The 12,282-nt window shown below is 42.7% G+C and overlaps 2 non-coding genes across 2 annotated transcripts; both read right to left on the bottom strand.

The window, feature by feature from the left end:
* Window positions 1–7,403: 7,403 nt before the first annotated feature.
* Trnas-uga (transfer RNA serine (anticodon UGA)) lies at window positions 7,404–7,478 on the bottom strand. The gene has a single exon. It is a non-coding gene; the product is annotated as a tRNA-Ser (tRNA).
* Window positions 7,479–7,703: 225 nt separating this feature from the next.
* On the bottom strand, window positions 7,704–7,778 carry Trnas-uga (transfer RNA serine (anticodon UGA)). Its single transcript has one exon. It is a non-coding gene; the product is annotated as a tRNA-Ser (tRNA).
* Window positions 7,779–12,282: the final 4,504 nt, after the last annotated feature.

Below are 12,282 nucleotides of genomic sequence, written 5' to 3'. Positions count from 1 at the left end.
GATAACAAAAAATAGTTGTTTGTTCTCTGACTATCAGTTTCGGTCAACGGTGGACATCTTCAAACCTGCAGAAAAATGATAAACTGAATACCATTAACAGACAGTCTACACGGTAAAACAATAAATTAACGAATGATGAAAAATATTGCATTCATACGAGTGGAACACATGCGCTTGAAGTACGAGATACACCAAGCCTTTTGTGTCGCAGGGTGATGATCATAATGAATTGGTCTGTAACTAAATTTATAGAATTTCCTGTATTCGTAAACCTTACATAGTCTGTGGGCTCACCATACTGTTAGTTCAGAACTGCTTTTCAAGAGTTTTTGGCGAAATTATTTAACTATCTTTAAGCCATTTTTCACTTAATCCACCGACTTTTCTTCTTAAGTTTTAAAACTGAAGTGTTTTTAAGTTTGGTAAGATCAGATTTTAATCTACAGCCAAACGGGTCAGGCAATATAAGAATGTGGACGGCGGTTGTCTCTCTGCTAACACTGTACATATTGGATGCAACCTCTTTAACAATTTCATATTCAATAGGGCTATTCCAGATGTAAAAATCGTCACTCTTGTGAAATGCTGATGTAGTAATGAGTACTCTTCCTGACAATGTAACTTGAAAGCTCCAAATAACTTAAGGGAAGGCAACCGGGTGACGTCATCGAAAACAGCCGATATATCGATGGCGGGACAGCCTGCCACTTTCAGGGCAAAACTGTAGCAAATAAAAGCTGTGCAAGTGAATCGAAACTTTGGTTTTCAGAGCAGTTCCGGAAAAACAACACACACACACACACACACACACACACACACACAGACGGTAAACACCGGCAACACACAACCGAAGATGAACGACGCCGTAACTTATTGACAGTGAAAGTTCCGGAACAATGGGTGAGGTAGAAACTATTCTCCTGGTGGCAGGACAATGTTCTGCAAACGCCCATTTATTTGGCTGTTGTGTGTGTGTGTGTGTGTGTGTGTTGTGACGCAGGTGATAAGTACACGGTCCTCCACGGTTGTGGCAGTCTGACCAATATACGACATGCCACAGCCGCAAAGAATACAACAGATATCCGTCTAACGCGACGTAGAAGGACCCTGATCTTAGACAGAGACCGGAAAAATCATTTTACATTATATCTCCGCAAAATACTTATCTTGTAGGAGACACTACCTGTGTAAGGAAGAAAAGCCGTAGACCCTGGTGCTTTCTCGGTACTGTCATCATTCATCCGGATCACAGTTGGTCTATAGCCCAACGCACGTTTGATTCGTCTTTCAATATATCCATTGTAACGCGAGGTGCCCTCAGGATGGGTTAACTCAGCTGAGAAACACTCAGGGTCTGAAATGAAGTGGGCCCTTGAACTAAGGTACGAAGTGCCCCTTCACGCTGAGCCGGGTGGTGACAACTATGAGCCTTTAGGTACAAGTCAGTGTGACTTAGATGCCTATAAATAACGTGACGTGTCCCAACGTACCGTCAACTTTCTTCCTAACTAATACATCAAGGACGGTAAGGCGTCCATTCCTTCCCACCTCCATCGTGAAACGAATATTCGCGTGGATTGAGTTCTGGGTTTCTCAAAGATTGCCATGAGACCAAACAGCAAAAGTATCGTCTGCATATCTGAAAAACCACGCAGGTTTCAACCAACGACTTCCTCGAAGTCTTCTAAAATGAAAATTTGCATTAATATATGACGACGGGCTTTCCACCGCTACTCCTTCTGTCTGCTCATAGTACTAGTCATTGAAAAAAATTAAGTGGAATTTAACACATGTCGAAATTGGTTTGTTAATTCAGCACCAAACCTTACCTCAGTTAAGCGTAAAGAAAGACAGAGAAACACAAGTGAAGTGAGACACATTGAAATTTACAAGACTATCTGATTCGTTTTAACGAATTCCCTCGAAACGACGTACGAAATCCGTCGAGTTATTAATGTGGTGCTGACCTACTCTAGGGGATCAACAGAGTAGTTCAAAAATCAAATGTGTGTGATATCTTATGGGACTAAATTGCTAAGGTCATCAGTCCCTAAGCTTACTCACTACTTAACCTAAATTATCCTAAGGACAAACACACACACCCATGCCCGGGGGAGGACTCGAACAGATTAGTAAGATGGTTTGTTACAAGGTATATCGGAACATCAGTGTTACTGACAAACAAACGAAGAGGAGCCCCCTTCTTCGTGGATCCACGGAAGGCCATATTACCTAGCGAAACAGCGCAATAAGTATTACGAGTCTTGATAGTCTTCTGTGACAAGGAACTTTTCCTCAGGAAGCTGTTAACTTTTCTCAACAGATATTGTGGGGTCACCACCGGTCCTGCTATATGCTGAATCACACTGTAAACACTGCAAATTTTGAACGCAATGCTGCTTGTCCAGAACGACTGTAGCGTTGCTCTTGTCAACGGGTAAAATATTTATAACCGGATCAACTCTAAGTGGACGTAAAGCAGCCCTCTGTGCTCTTATTATATTACTACTTGGTTCGGTTAAGGATGATGTTGGTTTGTGTAAGACGGGAGTGTATCTTCTTCCTTGCAGTTGTGACACGTCATATATTGGTCAGTCCGTCAGGACCTTGATGGACCGGTGTACCGAGCACAAGCGTCAGACACGCTTGCAGCAGCCTGGCCTATCGGCTACTGCAGAACATCGTCTTGCCAACGGTCATTATAAGGGACAGAAAAACGTGGAGATTCTGGAATTCCAGCTGTTAGGTCACTGTTATTAAGGAAGCCGCTGAGATTGATCAGCAAGTGACTTTCTAAATAGAATGGAAGTTCTTGCTTAAATGCAGTGCGTAGTTCTGCTTTCTCTCTTGTGAATTGATGTTGTCTCTGTTGTTGTTTATCAGTTTTCACTATCGACAACTTCTGCTCGTTATCTTTCCGGAATTGCTCTGCAAACCTAAGCTACAAATTCACTTGCACAGCGCTAATTGGCTGCATTTTTGCTTTCAAAATTACACGTTCTGCACTTGTCGAAATACCAGCCACTGTCGACGACGTCACGCGGTTGCATTCCCGTAAATTATTCGAACACTGTATACCCCTCGAGGAATTCAGCTTTCACAATTTGAAATCTTATAATTTACCAGTGTGTTGTCAGCTGTTACATCTCGTGATACTTTGATGCTCATTCAATCAGCCCCGTATAACAGAAATTAAGTGAACTGTTAGGGAAAGTTGCGATTTAAAGAAAATGGAAATGAAAAGCGTTTAAATTAGAATGTAATTATAAAAGAGACACGATTTATTAAAATGTTATTCATTTTGACAGAACCAGGTCATACGGGAAATTGCCTATCATTTACAATTGAAACTACAGCAATAACGAAGTTTGCCCTATGTAATTCCCTGCAGAAGGTGAGACTCCTATGCTACGCATCATATCCAGTTTCAGTGCCGCGCTGAATAATTGAAGCCGCGTGCCAATTACAGAAGAGTTTGTAACGAGGATAATAACTGCTGCGTGTCAGCTTTGAACATTAATTACTTATCTGCATGTAGGTGTTTGAATTTAGTCCAAGCCACCATTTTTTTTTCGTTTCACCTTACGCAACTACACCATAGTTCCAAGAGTAAACAATGTCCTTTAGCATTGGCCTCAGCCTCTTAGTAATTTCATCTTTCGGTTTACAATCCACCTCAGCTACCACTTTCAGTTTCAGCTGACATATTGTCTCAAGATTTGCGTTTTTATACGCTGTCTGTAGAGCATTATTAGAGGATATTCAAAAAGCTTATTAACGCTTCCTAGCGTGCTCACCAAAATAAAGGAAACCTATCGCTACTTTGAAAGAGGTGTTCTTAAACAAAGACGCTTCTCATCGAACTATGTTTACTGTAATACAGACAAATAAAGATACACTACTGGCCATTAAAAGTGCTACACCACGAAGATGACGTGGCTATAGAAGAAAAATTTAACCGAAAGGAAGAAGATCCTGTGATATGCAAATGATTAGCTTTTCAGTGCTTTCAATCAAGTTTGGCGCCAGTGGTGACACCTACAACGTGCTGACATGAGGAAAGTTTCCAACCGATTTCTCATACGCAAACAGCAGTTGACCAGCGTTGCCTGGTGAAACGTTATTGTGATGCCTCATGTAAGGTGGAGAAACGCGTACCATCATGTTTCCGACTTTGATAAAGGTCGTATTGTAGCATATCGCGATTGCGGTTTATCGTATCGCGACATTGCTGCTCGCGTTGGTCGAGATCCAATGACTGTTAGCAGAATATGGTATCGGTGAGTTCTGGAGGGTAATACGGAACGCCGTGCTGGATCCCATCGGCCTCGTATCACTAGCAGTCGAGATGACAGGCATCTTATCCGCATGGCTGTAACAGATCGTGCAGCCACGTCTTGATCCCTGAGTCAACATATGGGGACGTTTGCAAGACAACAAGCATCTGCACGAACAGTTCGACGACGTTTGCAGCACCATGGACTATCAACTCGGAGACCATGGCTGCGGTTCCCTTTACGCTGCATCACAGTCAGGAGCGTTTGTGTTGGTGTACTCAACGACGAACCTGGGTGCACAAATGGCAAAACGTCATTTTTTCTAATGAATCCAGGTTCTTTTTACAGCATCATGTTGGTCGCATTCGTGTTTGGTGACATCGTCGTGAACGCACATTGGAAGCGTGTATTCGTCATCGCCATACTGGCCTATCACACGGTGTGATGGTATGGGGTGCCATTGGTCACACGTGCCAGCCACCTCTTGTTCGCATTGATGGCACTTTGAACAGTGGACGTTACATTTCAGATGTGTTACGACCCGTGGCTCAACCTTTCATTCGATCCCTGCGAAACCCTTCATTTCAGCAGGACAATGCACGACCTCATGTTGGAGGTCCTGTACGGGCCTTTCAGGATACAGAAAATGTTCGACTGCTGCCCTGGCCAGCACATTCTCCAGATCTCTCACCAACTGAAAATGTCTGGTCAATTGTGGCCGAGCAACTGGCTCATTACAATGCACCAGTCACTACTCTTGATGAACTGTAGTATCGTGTTAAAGCTGCATGGGCAGCTGCACCTGTACACGCCATCCAAGCTCTATTTGAGTCAATTCCCAGGCGTATTAAGGCCGTTATTACGGTCAGAGGTGGTTGTTCTGGGTACTGATTTCTCAGGATCTGTGCACCCAAACTGTTTGAAAATGTAATCACCTGTAAGTTCTAGTATAATATGTTTGTCCAATGAATAACCGTTTATCATCTGCGATTCTTCTTGGTGTAGCAATTTCAATGGCCAGTAGTGTAAGTGTTAGACTAAGTAAAATTCCAGAGTATTTATCTGTAGCGAACCTGAACGGTCGAAATTGAGTACTCCAATGACGAGAATACATCACGCGTATCGGCGAAAGATCGCTGAGATACTGAAATGAAACATAGATACGAAATGACAAAGTAGTGCAAATGTTACATGACATTTTGGAGGAGGGGAAGAACAAGATTGCACTGTGGCGATAGTATTGGCTCTTATTCCCAAGGAGCGGGTTTTATTAAAATGTTATTTATTTTGACAGAACCAAGTCATACGGAAAATTGTCTATCATTTAGAATTGAAACTGCAGCAATAACGAAGTTTGCTCTATATAATTTTCTGTAGAATGTGAGACTCCTATGCTACGCATCATATCCGAATGCAAGAGTGATTATTTCAACTGACTTAATGTTTCTCTCGTGAAGATAGTCTTCGGTGACCGCAGTTTCTAGTAGCTATTAAACTCTTGACTTGCCTTCAGGACATGCACTCTTGACACTGTGTATCTCGGAATATTAAAATCACTAGCGATTTCCGAAATGGACCTTGGAAAACAAGCACAACCTAATGACTCTTTGTTAAGCTTGTGGTGAGGATGAACATTAGAGAATTTCTGTACTCCCTGGCTGTAATTACCCCGCTGGTTCATGAAAATGTTCTCCAAAGTTAGTTCTTTGTAGTTAATTTGCGGCAAAATATAGCGGTGGAAGATTACTTGGGAAAAAAAACAATACAAATTGGACAGTTTTACGTACGTGGTTCGCAGAAAAGAAATTACGAAGTAATTTGACACTAAATCCTCGTTCAAACGAATTCAGGAACGTTGTTTGTCGTTCTTGGATCTTTACCTAGATGGATTATCTCGTAAGGGATAAAGAAAATATTCAAAGAAGAGATATAAGATTTGTAGTCTATTCTTGTCCATCTTCATTTCTGGGGAGGGGGGTGAGTAAGAGTGTTACTAGGACGCTCAACACTACACCGTACACCACAAATTGTGCTGCGGCTTGCAGAGAACAGTCCTAGATGCAGAGGAGTGGCGTGCAGTAAACATTTGCAGTGTAATTGCCTTATCCTTGCCTTGTCGCTTCCACGACGTAATTGCTAAGCATTACAGCAGACGGCTGTCACTTGAGAACAACTCATGTCACTACGTTTCTAGTGCACGAGTAATCATTATATACATCCATCAATGTTATCTATGCATCACGGTAGGTGATATGTTAATGAATATCGACGGAACTCAGTGGCGACTAAATGGTGAGGGAGAGCTGTAGAGAAGGGTTTAGGGAAAGTGCCGTGGATCGATAACTCGCAACAGCACAACACGATTGCAAGCAGTGATATTCATTGCGTTTGTGCCTGGATTAGCAACCATTTGAAGTAAATTACAGTTAAACTTTATTGTAATGAGGAATGCAACAGTGACTCTCGTATGGAACGCAAAGAAGTCAGTAGCAGTTCTGAGAGAAGGCAGTTCAGTCTACATAAACGTAATGTATGTGCTCTACTAGCCATGATATAGTATATTGCGGAGGGCACTCCGTACAGTATTATCAATTCACTTTCCTCTTCCAGTCGTGTAATCATCAGAAAAGAAAATGAGATTTTATGCCTCTGTAAGCGTTCAAATCTCACTTGCCTTATTTTCATGATCAGTGCACGAAATGTACAGCTGTCGCTTTGAATACAGGCTTTTAGAGTTTCGTGTCAACATCGTCGTCTTTAGAATGAGATTTTCACTCTGCAGCGGAGTGTGCGCTGATATGAAACTTCCTGGCAGATTAAAACTGTGTGCCCGACCGAGACTCGAACTCGGGACCTTTGCCTTTCGCGGGCAAGTGCTCCACCAACTGAGCTACCGAAGCACGACTCACGCCCGGTCTCACAGCTTTACTTCTGCCAGTATCTCGTCTCCTACCTTCCAAACTTTACAGAAGCTCTTCTGCGAACCTTGCAGAACTAGCACTCCTGAAAGAAAGGATATTGCGGAGACATGGCTTAGCCACAGCCTGGGGGATGTTTCCAGAATGAGATTTTCACTCTGCAGCGGAGTGTGCGCTGATATGAAACTTCCTGGCAGATTAAAACTGTGTGCCCGACCGAGACTCGAACTCGGGACCTTTGCCTTTCATGGGCAAGTGCTCTACCAACTGAGCTACCGAAGCACGACTCACGCCCGGTCTCACAGCTTTACTTCTGCCAGTATCTCGTCTCCTACCTTCCAAACTTTACAGAAGCTCTTCTGCGAACCTTGCAGAACTAGCACTCCTGAAAGAAAGGATATTGCGGAGACATGGCTTAGCCACAGCCTGGGGGATGTTTCCAGAATGAGATTTTCACTCTGCAGCGGAGTGTGCGCTGATATGAAACTTCCTGGCAGATTAAAACTGTGTGCCCGACCGAGACTCGAACTCGGGACCTTTGCCTTTCACGGGCAAGTGCTCTACCAACTGAGCTACCGAAGCACGACTCACGCCCGGTCTCACAGCATTACTTCTGCCAGTATCTCGTCTCCTACCTTCCAAACTTTACAGAAGCTCTTCTGCGAACCTTGCAGAACTAGCACTCCTGAAAGAAAGGATATTGCGGAGACATGGCTTAGCCACAGCCTGGGGGATGTTTCCAGAATGAGATTTTCACTCTGCAGCGGAGTGTGCGCTGATATGAAACTTCCTGGCAGATTAAAACTGTGTGCCCGACCGAGACTCGAACTCGGGAGTCCCGAGTTCGAGTCTCGGTCGGGCACACAGTTTTAATCTGCCAGGAAGTTTCATCGTCGTCTTTGTTCCAGGAGTTAGCGTTTAAGTTTCTGAGCATTTACGTTATAGTTTTGGACGGGTGTACCGACGCACTATGATCCTAGCATAAAATCTCTGAATCCATTCGAAATCTGTTGTCACATCCACCTTGATAAGGACTCTTATCACTTGAACACTACTTATACGATGTGACGTTGTCATGATATTCATCCATGTAACTGTAGTGAGATTCTACCAGATCCTTTCTCTTTCTTATAAATATCTGCTTAGAATTTTGTCGTAGTGGCCCCTTGTCAGTTAGAGGACCCGCACAACAGACAAGTAAGGTCGGCTGCCGTCCTCCCTTCAAGAGCTCAGAATGAAACATCGCCAGTGGATGTAAACAACACTATTTCCACATGAACACGGAACTACTTCGTGAAAATCCATGTGACGGAGATCCCGAATTGCAACTAATGTGACTAAGTGCAGCACTCCTCCGAATCGGCGTTATAAGCACGCCAGCATATCAGATCGGCAATGTGTACCTACAGCTAGGACACCTCCGGCCAATACCTACGCCGGCTCTAGCACATTAGAACGTTGTATATTTGTAATTGTGTTCAAATGGCTCTGAGCACTATGGGACTTAACTTCTGAGGTCATCAGTCGCCTAGAACTTAGAACTACTTAAACCTAACTAACCTAAGGACATCACAAACATCCATGCCCGCGGCAGGATTCGAACATGCCACCGTAGAGGTCGCGCGGTTCCAGACTGTAGCGCGTAGAGCCGCTCGGCCACTCCGGCCGGCTTGTAATTTTGTAGAGTAGTATTTTGATAACTATTTTCTTTTCATTGTCATTATCTGGTATTTGCCACCACAAGAATTGTTGTGCTTCTTTTTGCTCTTGCGTTTGAAAATTAGTGCACGCCAAGAAGGCTTTTTAGTTATAATAAAGTGTATTCAAACTGGATCGTTAGCTCTTTCCTGCCGAGCGCAGATCACTACAATTTGTCCACATTCAGACAAAGCTGCCATCAATTATACTATCGTTGCCACTGTACAGTTTTACAGTGCTGCCAATATTATATGTGAAAGTAGTATCTATTCCTGAAAGAACATGAGGAAAGATGACCGTGAGGCTTGTCTATAATGAAATGATAATTAAATCGACACCCTAGTTGCATTGATACGCATCATTGGGGGGGATGTTGATAATGTACGTACATAAGGTTTCAAAGGGCGGTACATTGGCGGTGCTGTCATTTGTACTCAGGTGATTCATGTGAAAAGGTTTGCGACGTGATTAAGGCCGCACGACGGGAATTAACTTCCTTTGAACGTGGAGTGGTAGTTGTAACAAGATACATGGGACTTTCCATTTCCACACTGCAAAGCGTGCGCCGAGAATACCAAGTTTTACCATGGAGTGGGAAACTGACCTTCAATGCAGAAGAATCAGCAATGATCAACGGCATAGAATGCTGAACGTAGTAAAAACCACAGCATTAAAGACACACAGCGTGGATCCACAGGACGTGAGGTCCGTAACTGAAAAAGTTTCTTGGTGATCTCTCTAGTGGGAAAATATTCTGAATTAGTGTCCCATTTGGCCCTACGCTAGGTATCTGCCAATGGGGATGTCACCGTGAGAAAAGAATTAACCAAAAAATTTAAGGGTAACATATTGCAAGTCGTAACTTGGAATGTTTGAACTTTGAGCTTGCTAGGAAAACTAGAAAAGCTGAAAAGGAAAATGCGAAGATCATTCCAGACGTAAGAGGGGCCAGTGAACTGGAATGGATAGAGGATACGGAATTCTGGTCAGACAGGACAGCGTAAAATCATCGGCAAAATATGATATAAAGGAAGTAGGATTCGTCACGAGTAGGACAACAGGACAGAGAGAAGTTGCATCTCAGCCTTGTCTGAAGTAATGAATTGCGTAGCACGAATGCAACAAAAAGGCCTAGAAGAGAGGTTCCATCATTTTGTTTACCGAGTACTATGGAGTAGTGACACATATTCAAAGTGCGCGAATACTTATTCAGTAGACCTGCTCTTCAAATTATTCCTGCTTCTGAAAAGTGAAGCTACGATATCTTTCAGCTAGCACATACAGAATGGATTGCAGATTTCGCATTTTAATTGAAATTCACTGCACATCGCCCAGAGTAAGACGATGGAAGGTAACTTCTTTCTGTTTTAATGGGGATTTATCTGAAAAGTAAATTGCTTTGTGGAAGGGACTCATTCTAACAAAGAGGGACCACTTCTCTAAAGTCACTGATGTTGAAGAAAATGCCAGGTTTTAATTATTCATTGTGGCCTTTAAAGAATTTCAAGGTTAGTTTCATAAAGATTTGAGGACACTGTCGATCTTATACCTGTTTCAGTTGAAAGCACAATTGTCCATCTGCAGATGGAACTCCAAGTTAATTCCAGTTTTAATGAAAAAACCTTTTTACGTTAAAAGTGTCCAGGACATCTATGCTACTTTCCACAGGTTTCCAAGTCTCCATAATGAGCTGCAAAAGAGCTACAGTATTTCGATCGACATATTTGTTCAAAATGGTTCAAATGACTCTGAGCACTATGTGACTTATCAGGGTAGTCAGTCCCTTACACCTAAACCTAACTAACCTAAGGACAGCACACACATCCATGCCCGAGGCAGGATTCGAACCTGCGACCTTAGCAGCAGCGCGGTTCCGAATTGAAGCGCCTAGAACCGCTAGCCACAACGGCCGGCAAGACATATTTGTGTGAAAGACCTATTTTCGATTCTGAATCTAAGTGAAACAGGATTACGTGACTGTCTGTCCTTACAGCAACAGTTATTAAAGGATAAAAATTATATTGCATACTTAGTGCGCCAAAGATAATTACATAATTCTAAAAAGTGTTTTGTTTGTAATCTGTGTTGTTCAGAAATATGAAATGTAAAACCAAGTCGTATGTAATGTGGTTGCACCGGCCTTAAAATGCGCCAATTTTGCGGTTTTCCCCAGGTCCCGTCTTTGCGCTCAGACAGCGTTGTGTGGTGGTGGGTGTAATATACAGCGAGGCTGAACGCCTCAGCACTCCTGCTCAGGCATGGTAGACGGCCCAAAATCTTGTCCATCACCCTGATGGAGAGCTCCCACCGCTGTAGGTGACCTTTACGAACAGTCGCTGAGGCCTGTGCTGCTAACAGCCTTGCTGAGCGACTTGCAACACAAGAAAGTAGGTTGGTGGAAGGATGTACATCTGACAGGGGCAGCTGTTGGACTCAACAATGTTGTGATACTAGCATTTTTTTTTCTCTGAATCATCAGTCTCTTCTCTTAACAGGACATATGTCCTGAAACCATGTAGTGTTTTCGTTTTCATAAATAAATAAATAATTTTTGCAACTGTAATGGATTTTATCACTGACATCAGTCTTTGATTGATGCGAGCCACCTTGAATTCCTCTCTTGTGGCAGCCTCTTCATCTCGTCGTCTCAAAGTAACACTAGAACCCTATGTCGTCAGTTATTTGTTTGATGTAATTCAAACACTCTTCCTCTACAGCTTTTGTTCTCCATACTCCACTATAATACAATGAACGTTATTCCCTTTTGTTTTAACACATGTCCTATCATCTTCTTCATGTCAGTGGTTTCTTTATGTTCCTGTCTTCATTGATTCTACAGAGAAGCCCTCATTCTGAATTAGTCCAGCTTATTTTCAGCACCTTCTATAGCACCAGATCTCGAACCATTCGAATCATCTCATTTACGTTGGTCCCATTGTCGATACAATGCTGCACTCCAAACTTAATTCTCAGAAACCTTTTCCTCTGATTAAGATCATTATTTGATACTAGGAGACTTCTGTTGGCCAAGAATGCCAATTTTGCCCTGCCCACCTAGTACAGCGTTCTTGTCCTCCTTTCTTCATCCATCACATTTTTTTTATGATTATTATTCAGACGCAATAGAATTTCTTAACTTCGTCTACTTCATGGTCACCACTTCTGATTTTGAGTTTATCGCAATTCTCAATCCTGCCACTTGTCATTACCTTCCTCTTTCTTTGGTTTATTCTCAACCCATATTCTGTACTCATTAGATCTCCTGTAATACTTCTTCACTTTGACTCAGCACAGCAATGTCATCATCGAATCTTCTCTTCGATAGCCTTCCACTCTGATTTTTGAACTTTTCTTTTATTTCAGCCATTGCTTTTTTTATCAATAGAAGG

This window comes from Schistocerca cancellata, chromosome 1 (assembly GCF_023864275.1).
Source record: "Schistocerca cancellata isolate TAMUIC-IGC-003103 chromosome 1, iqSchCanc2.1, whole genome shotgun sequence".
NCBI lineage: Eukaryota > Metazoa > Arthropoda > Insecta > Orthoptera > Acrididae > Schistocerca > Schistocerca cancellata.
The sequence above is the reverse complement of the archived record's forward strand: the minus strand, read 5'-3'. Positions and strand labels throughout refer to the sequence as shown.